This window comes from Bos indicus x Bos taurus, chromosome 2 (assembly GCF_003369695.1).
Source record: "Bos indicus x Bos taurus breed Angus x Brahman F1 hybrid chromosome 2, Bos_hybrid_MaternalHap_v2.0, whole genome shotgun sequence".
Classification (NCBI taxonomy): Eukaryota; Metazoa; Chordata; class Mammalia; order Artiodactyla; family Bovidae; genus Bos; species Bos indicus x Bos taurus.
In genome coordinates, this window is record NC_040077.1 from 6,653,910 (window position 1) to 6,664,846 (window position 10,937).

At 40.3% G+C, this 10,937-nt stretch overlaps 1 pseudogene; it reads left to right on the forward strand.

Annotated features, from left to right (window-relative positions):
• Nucleotides 1-363: 363 nt before the first annotated feature.
• LOC113880724 lies at nucleotides 364-2,578 on the forward strand (annotated as a pseudogene).
• The last annotated feature ends 8,359 nt before the right edge of the window (nucleotides 2,579-10,937 follow it).

Here is a 10,937-nt window from a genome sequence, read left to right on the forward strand (position 1 = left end):
CTGTAACCAAAAATGTTAGGGACTGATGTGGGTTTAGAAAAGTACATCCTGGCCACTGTTGCTGCTGCTGCTGCTAAGTTGCTTCAGTCGTGTCCGACTCTGTGCGACCCCATAGACGGCAGCCCACCAGGCTCCCCCGTCCCTGGGATTCTCCAGGCAAGAACACTGGAGTGGGTTGCCATTTCCTTCTCCAATGCATGAAAGTGAAAAGTGAAAGGGAAGTCGCTCAGTCGTGTTCAACTCTTCACGACCCCATGGACTGCAGCCTACCAGGCTCCTCCGTGCATGGGATTTTCTAGGCAAAAGTACTGGAGTGGGGTGCCATTGCCTTCTCCGGGCCACTGTTGGAGACATCTGTATCAAATGGCAATTTCTGAAAAGGAAGCCCAGTCCACAGTGCAACTGTATAGTAAGAGCGTCTCTTGGAGGGTTGCTAGGAGTGAGCTGTCAAAGGTGTTCAGGAAATGTGTGATGCATGTGATTCCACCATCTTCAGTTTGCACTGAGTGTATACTCAGTGTGAATTTGGAGTTTGTGTGAATTGCTACTAGATGAAGGGGGAAGACTGCCAATGGGGTATTACCTGCAAGACTTTTTCTTGGTTGAGATGAATGAAGAGTTAAATACATGAACCAGGGAACTTGATGCCTACACAGGTCATTCTTAGAAAAACCCTCTATGATGTTGAAGTCTGTTCATTTTATGAGTAGTGAGACAAATTGTTCATACAGGCAGTTTGAACTCTTTACAAAGTCAGTCTCAAAGGAAGACATAAAACAGAATGCCTTAGTCAGGAAAAAAAAAATTCTTGGTGCTATGCTCCTGCAGAATTTCTCAGTGTTGGAATGAGCATCTGTGAGGAGCAGTGCAGCCTCCAAGCCAGCTAGCCGCATGAAATCAGCCTGTCCAATTAGTGCTTCCCTTTTAAACTGGCTGTCAGATCTAACCAGTAGGCATGTCCACTGGGAGGGAAAAAAAGACATATAATGAACTTAAGAGCACAGTAAAAATCCTTGATGACATTTTTCCTTCTTTGGTAAAAAATGTCTTTCTCTGATTTATGTAAGAACCTCAAGGGCACAGGACATACCTGGCATTCTATGCTCTTTACTGCTGACCGTGGGAGTAATTGCTTTCAGTACTTGCAAGATCCCAATATTAAGAGCAATTGGAATGTGTTCAGAGAGTACTGGAAACAAGGGCAACCAGCCATCATAAACTGGACACTGAATTTTGGAAACCCGACTCCTTCAGCAAAGTGTTTGGTGACCAGGAAGTAGATCTACTAAACTGTAGGACTGTTCGAGTTGCTGTAACAAAATACCATAGACTGGATAGCTTAAAAAAACCAAACATTTATTTCTCACAGTTCTGGAAGATGGGAAGTTCAAGGTCAAGGCGCCAGTAGATTTGGTATCTGGTGAGGGTCCACCTCCTTGTTCATAGGTGGCTGTCTTCATGTGTCCTCATGTGGTGGAAGGGGGTGGTGGAGCTCTCTGGGGTCTCTTTTATAAAGACACTAATCCCATTCATGAGGGCTCTGCCTTCAAACCTAAGGCCCCACCTCCAAATACCATCACACTTGGGGATTAGGTTTCAACATACAAATTTTGGGAGGACACAAACATTCAGGCTATACCAAGGAACAATGAAATCGTCACAGAAGCCACAGTAGGATACTTCTAGAATGGATTTGAAGATTTTCCAAATCTCTTGGAAAATGAAAAAGAATTAATGATGTTGATACTTAAGGACTGACTATTGAGGAAGTTCAGAGATGCCATGTCCTCCAGCTTTGATGGCCAAACCAAAGCCAGCATCCCGTTACTTGAGTATGCAGGGTGAGCTGACAATTGAATTTTGTCTCTAGGCTGCCTAACTACTTTATTTGCTCAGACTGAGGTCCCATAATGGGGTCCATAATGCTTATGGATTAATTACTCCAGAAGATTAAAAATGTGGAGCAATGTCTTTACTGAGACATCAGATACGGCTAATGTTCTGGTCTATGTGGGAATTCTCAAAGGACAGTGTGACCAGGAAGTCCTTAAAGTTGTGCAAGATGGAAATTCTCAAGAACTCACAATAAAGCAATTTATTGGAAGAGAAGCCAGGAGCCTTCTGGCAAATATATGTTAATTAAGACATGAAAAAGATATGAAGATATGAAGATTCTTTAAAAAGGCATCAAAAGAGAATGTTCAAGAAAACCCTGCAACCATGATCTTATCAGTGATTAGAGCTGGTATTTAGATTGATCACTAAGAAAATATCTTCATAAAAAATATGGAACTCAAGGCTGGGCTATTATACAGTTTATACAGTTCCTAGAGATGTGGCATTTATCCCAGCTGGAATTACATGCAAGGTTCATAACTTACATAGTCACATCAAAGTGTTTGAAGATCTTGTTTCTCCAGAGCATGTTAATGCTTCTGACTAACTAGGAATTCTGGTATCTGTCACAAACTTATACTAATCATGAAGATAAATTAAGGTGAAGAATGTTATTTACCACAGAGTGAAAGATGCACTTGCTATACTGAAGACCAGAAAATCCAGTTTGGACAAACCCTAAGGGTCCCAGAGATGCCTTAACTCCTGCACAATGAAGATAAACCCTTCAGGCAGGATTCCCCTGGACCTTGAAAGTCATGTTACTTCATCCTTTTTAAAACCTACCCAACTTTTGAAGAATACATAGACCTACCCTGTCTAACATATTTCTAGTGTTTATAGACACTAAATGTATATATGTAATTTCTATTTAAAGAGCATGCATTCTTAAACTGTGACAAAGTTTTTACTAAGTACTTAGTATAAAGCTTTTACTAAGCTGTAAAAACAAAACTTAACAGCCCGGGAGCACTGTATTTGGATTGTGTTTTGCTTTGTGTCTGTCTGATTACTCCCTCCACTGCCCTTGAGTGAAGAATAGTGAAGATGCAGTTCTCATTGTATCGCATAGGATTGGCATTATATAGAATTATATAGCAGAAATGAAATAATTCTTGGAGTTAATCATCATTGTTTAATAAATTTTTTTATTTAAATAAAGCTTCGATAATTTTAAATGCTAAGCATTTGCATTAAAGTATTCATATAATTTTAAAAATTATACAGGATACCTTTGCTTAAAAAAAAGTGATGCAGCATTAGAACATGTAAGGCATAAGCTAAGGGGGTTACAAGGAGAAATAGATGAATCCATTATCATAATTGGAGATTTCAGTGTCCCTCTATCAGAATGGACAGACCCAGAAGGCAAAAAAGCAGTAAGGACATAGTCGACCTCAATCAGTTGAACCATAGTTGAACCATCAATCAACTGGATATAATAACATCTACAGACCACTTCATCCAACAATAGTGAAATATACAAGGACTTCCCTGATGGTCCAGCGGTAAGACTGTGCTCCCAGTGCAGGGATCCTGGGCCTGGTCAAGGAACTAGATCCCACATGCCACAACTAAAGATCCTGCATGTGGCAGTTAAGACCCAGCACAGCCAAAACAAACAAACAGCAACAACAACAAAAAAACCCCACAAAAAACAAAATTAAAAAAAACCCATAAAATATGCATTCTTCTCAATCTCACAGGGAACATTCACCAAGACCACATTCTGGAATACACCTTAACAAATTTAAGAGAATAGAAATAATGAAATGTCTGCTCTTTGACTATGGTGGAGTCTACTAGAAATCAAGAGAAAAAAAAGGTAATTGAAAATTTCCAAAATATGCTATGATTAGGCACCATTTCTAAATAACACATTAGTCAAAGAAGATATCTCACAAGAATTTAAAAAACACTTTCAACTGAATAAAAATTAAAATGCAACTTATTAAAATATGTGAGATACAGTGAAAGCAGTGCTTAGAGGAAAATTTATAGTATTGAATGCACATATTAGAAAAGAATAAATTTCTATAATCAATAATCTAAGTTTCTACCTCAGAAAACCAGAAAAAGAAGAGTGAATTAAATTAGTAAGCAGAAGAAAAGAAATAATAAAAATTAGAGCAGGCATCAATGAAATTAAAAGAAGTTACTATGGAAAACTGGAGGTTTCTCAAAATATTAAAAATACAACTACCATATGATCTAGCAATTCCACTTCTGGATATTTATATGAAGAAAACAAAAACACTAATTTGGAAAGACATATGCACGCCTCTGTTCATTGCAGCATTATTTACAATAGCCAAGATACGGAAGCAACTTAAGTACCAGTTAATAGCATACATATATATAATTTATATAAATTATATATTTTATATAATATAAATACATTTATATATTTTATATAAATAATATACCAAAATATTTTATATATATATATATATATATATATAATGTTGCTCAGCCATAAAAAAGAATAAAATCTTAACATTTGCAACAAAATGGATGGGCCCCAAGGGGTATTATACTAAGTGAAATAAGTCAGACAGATGAAGACAAATACTGTATGATTTCACTTACATGTGGAATCTAAAAAACAAACATGGCAAAACAGAAAGAATCATACATACAGAGAACAAATGGGTGGTTGCTCGAGGAAAAAGGAGCGGGGAAATGGGAGAAATAGGTGAGGGAGATTAAGAGGCACAAACTTCCAGTTAGCAGATAAATGAGTCTTAGGTATGAAATGTACACTGTGGGGAATATAGTCAATAAAATGTCATATCTGTAGGAGATGACGGATATTTACTAAACCTATTGTGATAATCATTTCATGATGTATGAAAGTAGAATCATTATGCAGTACACCTTAAATTTATACAGTGCTGGATGTCAATTATAGCTCCAAAAGATCCAAAAACAGAGCAAAAATAAATGAAATTAAAAACAGGAGATCAATAGAGAAAATCAGTAAAACCAAAAGCTGTTTCTTTGAAAATATGAATAAAATTGATAAGCGTCTAGCCAGGCTAAGAAAAAGAGCACACAAATTACTAACATTAGAAATGAAAGGAGAGACATCCCATGATCATTAAAGGGATAATCAAGCAATACTATACAACTCTATGCCCTTAAATTTGATAACCCAGATGAAGTGGACCAATTTTTTGACAGACATATTCTGCTAAAACTCACACAAGTAATACAAAATCTGAATAGACCTATATCTATTAAAGAAAGTGAATAATTAATAACCTTCCAAAATGGAAAGCACCAAGCTCAAATGAGTCAACTGGTGAATTCTACCAAACATTAAGGAAGAAATTATACTAGTTGTTTATAATTTTTTTCAAAGGACAGAAATAGTGGGGATATGAAGAAATACTTCCTAACTCATTCTATGAGGTCAGCATTACCCCAATACCAAATCAGACAAGACATTATAGGAAAAGAAATCTATGGACTGATGTCTGTCATGAACATGGATGTACAAATCCTAAAAAAAAAAATAAAAAAAGAAATGAGCAAATCAAATTCAATAACATACAGTTGTGCCATAATATCCACAAGGGATTTGTTCCGGGATCCACTGCAGATACCAAAACCTATGGATCTTCAAGTCCCTTGTATAAAATTCTGTAGCATCTGCAGATAACCTGCATGTATCTTTTTGTATATTTTAAATCATCTCTAGATTACTTATAATACCTAGTACAATGTAAATGCCATATAGATAGTTGTAAATACAGCTTAAATGCTAAGTAAAGAGTTGCTGATGCCCAGAAAATTCAAGTTTTGCTTTTTGGAACTTTCTGTACTTTTTTCTAATATTTTTGGTGCCAGGGTTGTTTGAATCTGTAGATATGAAACCCATGGATATGGAGGACCAACTGTATAAATGTACTATACACCACCACCAAGTGGAATTTGTCTCACATATGCAAGACTGGTTCAACATTTAAATATTGACTAATATTACTCTGTCACTAAAAGAGAACAATCTAATGATCATATCAATAGATGGAAAAGCTTTTGACAAAATCCAATACTCATTCATGATAAAAACACTCAGTAAACTATGAATAGGGGGACCTTCCCCAACTTGATAAAGAATATCTACAAAAACAACCAAACCAATAAACACAAAATACAGCTAACAGCATACTTAATGCTGAGAAAATGGATGCTTTCTCACTAAGATTAGATATAAGGTAAGGCTTATATCTGACCACTCCTTTTCAGCATCATAAAACACTGTTATTCAAATTATAAAAGAATTCCTAAAACTCAACAGTAAGAAGATAGTTTGATTGAAAAATGAGTGAAGACCTTAATAGACACCTCACAAAGAAGAAATACTGATGGCGAATATGCATGTGAAAAGAGGCTTCACACCATAAGTCATCAGGGAAATGCAAATTAAAACAACAGTGTGATACCTCTGCACTCCTATTAGAATAGCCAAAATCCAGAACACTGACAACTTTAAGTGTTGCCTAGGATGTGGAACTTACTAGTGGGAATGCAAAACTACTTTAGAAGTCAGTTTGGTAGTTTCGTAGAAAACAAAACATTCTTTTACAATATAATCCAGCAAACACACTCCTTGGTATTTACCCACAAGAACTGAAAACTCACACAAAAACCTGCACATAGATGTTTACAGTAGCCTTACTCATAATTGCCAGATCTGGAAGCAACCAAGATGCCTTCAGAAGGTGGATGGTAAATAACCTGTGTGATAGCAAGACAAGAGCATATTATTCAGTGCTATAAAGGAATGAGCTATCAAGCTATTAAAATACACAGGGGAAAGTTAAATGCATATTACTAAGTGGAAGAAGATAATCGGCAAAGGCTGTTTAATGTGATTCCATCTATGACACAAAACTATGTAGACAGTGAGAAGATAGGCGGTTGCCAGGAATTGTCGGGAGAGGAATTAAAAATAAAGTGATGTCATCTTAGATTATCGTGTACTCTACTATCCCACTTACTGCTGCCACTTTCCAGTGTTTGACTTATGCCATATGGTAACGTTAGGACTTCAGTGAATTCTTCCACGGTTTCTTAAACTGGTCTAGTTTAAGAATTTTTAACATTTTCATGTCATCAGAACTTGGATGAGATATACTGTAACTATTGCATTAATTAACATTATGATATTATAAACATTATTGATTACTTACATAGAATTACATAGAATTCACTTTGTGAAAAGGATTCAGGTTTTGTGATCAAAGATCTGAATCAGAATTTGATTTCTATTTTTCATTCATCACTTTGGGCAAGAAACTTCACTTCTTCTGGACTATACTCTTCTGACTGATTTTTATGGAGATGAATGAGCTGTTTTACGGGCATTGCATTTTGTGAACTGCAGAGGGGTCCAGATAGATAAGTTTCTATTAATAGTACAGGTCTTCAGGCGCTCTGTGTGCAGTGACAGTGAGGCAGCAATTTTCATGTGGTTGATCTGAGGTAAAATATCTGGTTAGAATCTTTTCTTGCTATGTGACAGTTAGCCTGCCTGTATGTGATATTGATGTGTCTGCTCTGAAACTGTAAGCACTAGTTTCTAGTCCCATTGGCCTGTAATAACTTGACTGCATGCACCATTGCAAATTAGGAATAATATCTTACCTTTTCACAAAGTATAAACTCAAAAGTTTATTGAACAAAATTAATTTTTTGAACATCAGAAATTTCTAGGCACTCCTTGGGTTAGAACATGGTGAGTGTTTACAGGAAGATAAAGGTTTCCTGGCTTTCATGGTGCCCTGCAAAAAAGTCCAAGCCTCCTGGCACTTTTCCTAGACCATGTGAATTAGATCTGGATCCACCTGTCTGGGTAATTGATTTGATCTGAAGTGATAATACAATTTCTCTTATGTCCCTGAGAGAGCTGAATTGTTACAACACAGACTCGGTCCCTAGGTTGAGCCCCAGGGTGCTGGCATGACCACTGGCAGTGCTAGCTCTGGTTTGCCGTCCAGACCTTGGAGACGTCTCTAGCTCATAAATGGGGTTATGTGGCTCCTAGAGTTATTTTAGTCACATAAGGAGCAAGGACTCAGATATATTTCTAAGGAGACTATTTCAGGAAGGGAGGGGGACAGGCACTACCCTTCCTTTTTATAAGCAAAAGAGAAAAACCACTGTTCGTCATCACTCCCTTACAGAGGGTCCAGCTACTTGTGTGAGACACTTGACCTGGCTCTTACTGTAATACCCTAGGTGGGGGGTCAGTGTATTTCTTGTATGAACACTGATCCAGAATACCTCATGTTCATATTCAGGATACAATTGATAAATATTGAAAACCTCAATGGTTTTGCCGTAGTTATAAACTGATCTGCTGAGTTTCTAACCAAGCTCACTGATGATAAAGATACCCCTGGACTGTAGACGTCTCTTCATTCCGCCTTTTAAAACATGCTTCCCGGGTGGCACTAGTGGTAAACAACCCGCCTGCCAGTGTAGCAGATATAAGAGACCTGGGTTCGATCCCTGGGTTGGGAAGATCCCCTGAAGGAGGGTGTGGCAACCCACTCCAGTATTATTACCTGGAGAATTCCATGGACAGAGGAGCCTGGAGGGCTACCATCCATGGGGTTGCAAAGAGCTGGACAAGACTGAAGTGACTTAGCACACACAAACACACACATGCACACATGGCTAGTAACTTTATTTAGGGAGAAACTTAAGGGTATGGGGCAGGGTGTAAGTAGAAGCTTACAGTGAGTAAGAAGTGAAAGGGTGGAGGACTAAAGGCCAGCCAGGACTTGGGGGAAGGGGTAGAAGACCCCACTCTGTCAGGGCACACTGTGACAGATTGAAGGGGACACAGAAACCAGAGGTCAGAGGTCCTGGAGGTGAAGGCTCTTTGGTAACTTATCTGCTGAAGTTCTAGGAGTCCTGCCCCTGGATGGGAGTGGGGTGTTCCAGAGATTGAGAGGAAGGTGGGTGTGTGTCCCGTCAGGTCCAGGGAGGCTCCTCCCCCAGTAGCAGCTGGTCCTCTCAGAGAGACTGTTTTATCAGGACAGAAAGCTGCCTTTCATGGTAGGTCCTCAGCTACAGCTCTACCACCAAGGGGAGGATGTGAGCAGGAGCTCCAACTTCCAGGGGGTGGAGGGGGGATGAAGATGTAGAAACCTCAGAGTATCACTTCTGGCTCCAACATCCAAAGATGGGAACACCGGCAGCAGAGCCCAGAGTGGGAGTCAGAGTCAACCTCAAAGCCGACAAGCATCACTATCTCTCTGATGACTCCAGTTTAATAAGAGAGGAAGTCTCCATTGTTCAGAGAGTCTTCAGTCTTCTATTGTCCTCAGAGATAATTCTTGGCGGGATGTTCAGAGGCTCCTGAAAAGTTAGAGGAAGGGGCAGAGCAAGGCACTATGTAAGGGCTGGAGCTCTTACACAGCAGCCTCCCACCTTCATTCAGCAAAGGGCCAAGGCTGGGATGGCCCAGCCCACATGCTTGTCAATGTTGGGGATGATGTGGGCTCTCCAGCAGGTGGGGATTAGGGCCAGGATTGGGATGAAAAAGATAATCCCAGAGGCGAGGACCAGGAGGACCGTGGACTGCCTGTCTTCTACGAAGGTGTTATACCTGGCCCTGCTATACCTGGCAGACAAGCAGGCTCAGCAGAGCCACAAGGAAGATGGTGATGCAAAGGGGTGCGGGCAGCCTTGCACTGCCTCTGACTCCTGCTCTGTACACAGAGGACATCAATAGCCTCTCCCATACAAGCTGGGTTGGCGATGATTCTGTTTCTGAGGCAGGTGGGCACCTTCCACAGGGGCAGCATCCAAGCATTGTACCCAGGTGAGCAACATTAGGACAATTGATGCCCTGGATTTGCCAGTCCATCGAGCCTATGGTGAGTTTGGGAAGAGGTACAAAGGAGACCAAAGAGCCTCCAGTGGTACGGGCAGAAGTGGGGATTGCTAGACCACTGCACAGCCATGGAGGAGGAATAGAGGCCCCAGCTGTGACCCAGCTTCACAAGACGGAATACACCTCATACAGGAGGTGCTAAGTTTGCAGGAGGCCCCAGCGTTGTAGTGAGGAAACCCACCTGCTGGCTTTGGGGACCACAGTAGTTCTTAAAAGAGCAGGTCCTGGAGCCAAATGGAGCTTAATATCCACTCTGCCACTTACTAGTACTATGGACTTGGGAAAGTCACCTCACTTTCCTGGATTATAGTATCCCACTAAGATCCTTAGTGTTCTACTCTGAAAATTAGAGATAAAAAGACTGCATTTTAACATGTAACTAACATGCTAAGGCATGGGCTAAATGGCACGTGGTGAGCCCTAAAAAAATGCTAGGTATTCCCATGATTATACCTCTGAAGTCCCTAAGACAGAGAGGTGGAATTCTCGATGTGATTCAGTGCTTTATGTTTGACCCTCCCTGTGCCATTCTGCACCCTGCACCCTCCCAACTCCATCACCATGCAGGTGCACATGTCCAGACTAGAGCACTGGGAGGGCAGAACCTGGAGTGCGTCTCTGTGGCCTGTACAGAGGTGTATTTGTTGAATTGTGATGCCTTTTAATTGTATAGAGAATTCTGCACACCATTTGTCTGTTAGTATATTCAACAATGAATTATTGCTATCAACGCATGGGTGCTTAGGCCCTCAGTTGTGTCTGACTCTTGGTGACCCCGTGGACTGCAGCCCTCCAGGCTCCTCTGTCCACGGAGATTCTCCAGGCAAGAATACTGGAGTGGGTTGCTATGCCTCCTCCAGGGGATCTTCCCAACCCAGAGATCAAACCCAGATCTCCCACATTGTGTGCAGATTCTTTACTGATTGAGACACCAGGGAAGCCCAGGAACACTGGAGTGGGTAGCCTATCCCTTCTCCAGGGGATCATCCCAACGCAGGAATCAAACTGGGGTCTCCTGTATTGCAGGCAGATTCTTTACCAGTTGAGCTATCAGGAAAGCCCACCAAGGTATTACCATCTTAATTGTAGAAGATTTTATGTAGCATCCTTGTGATCAGGGACTGTCAGG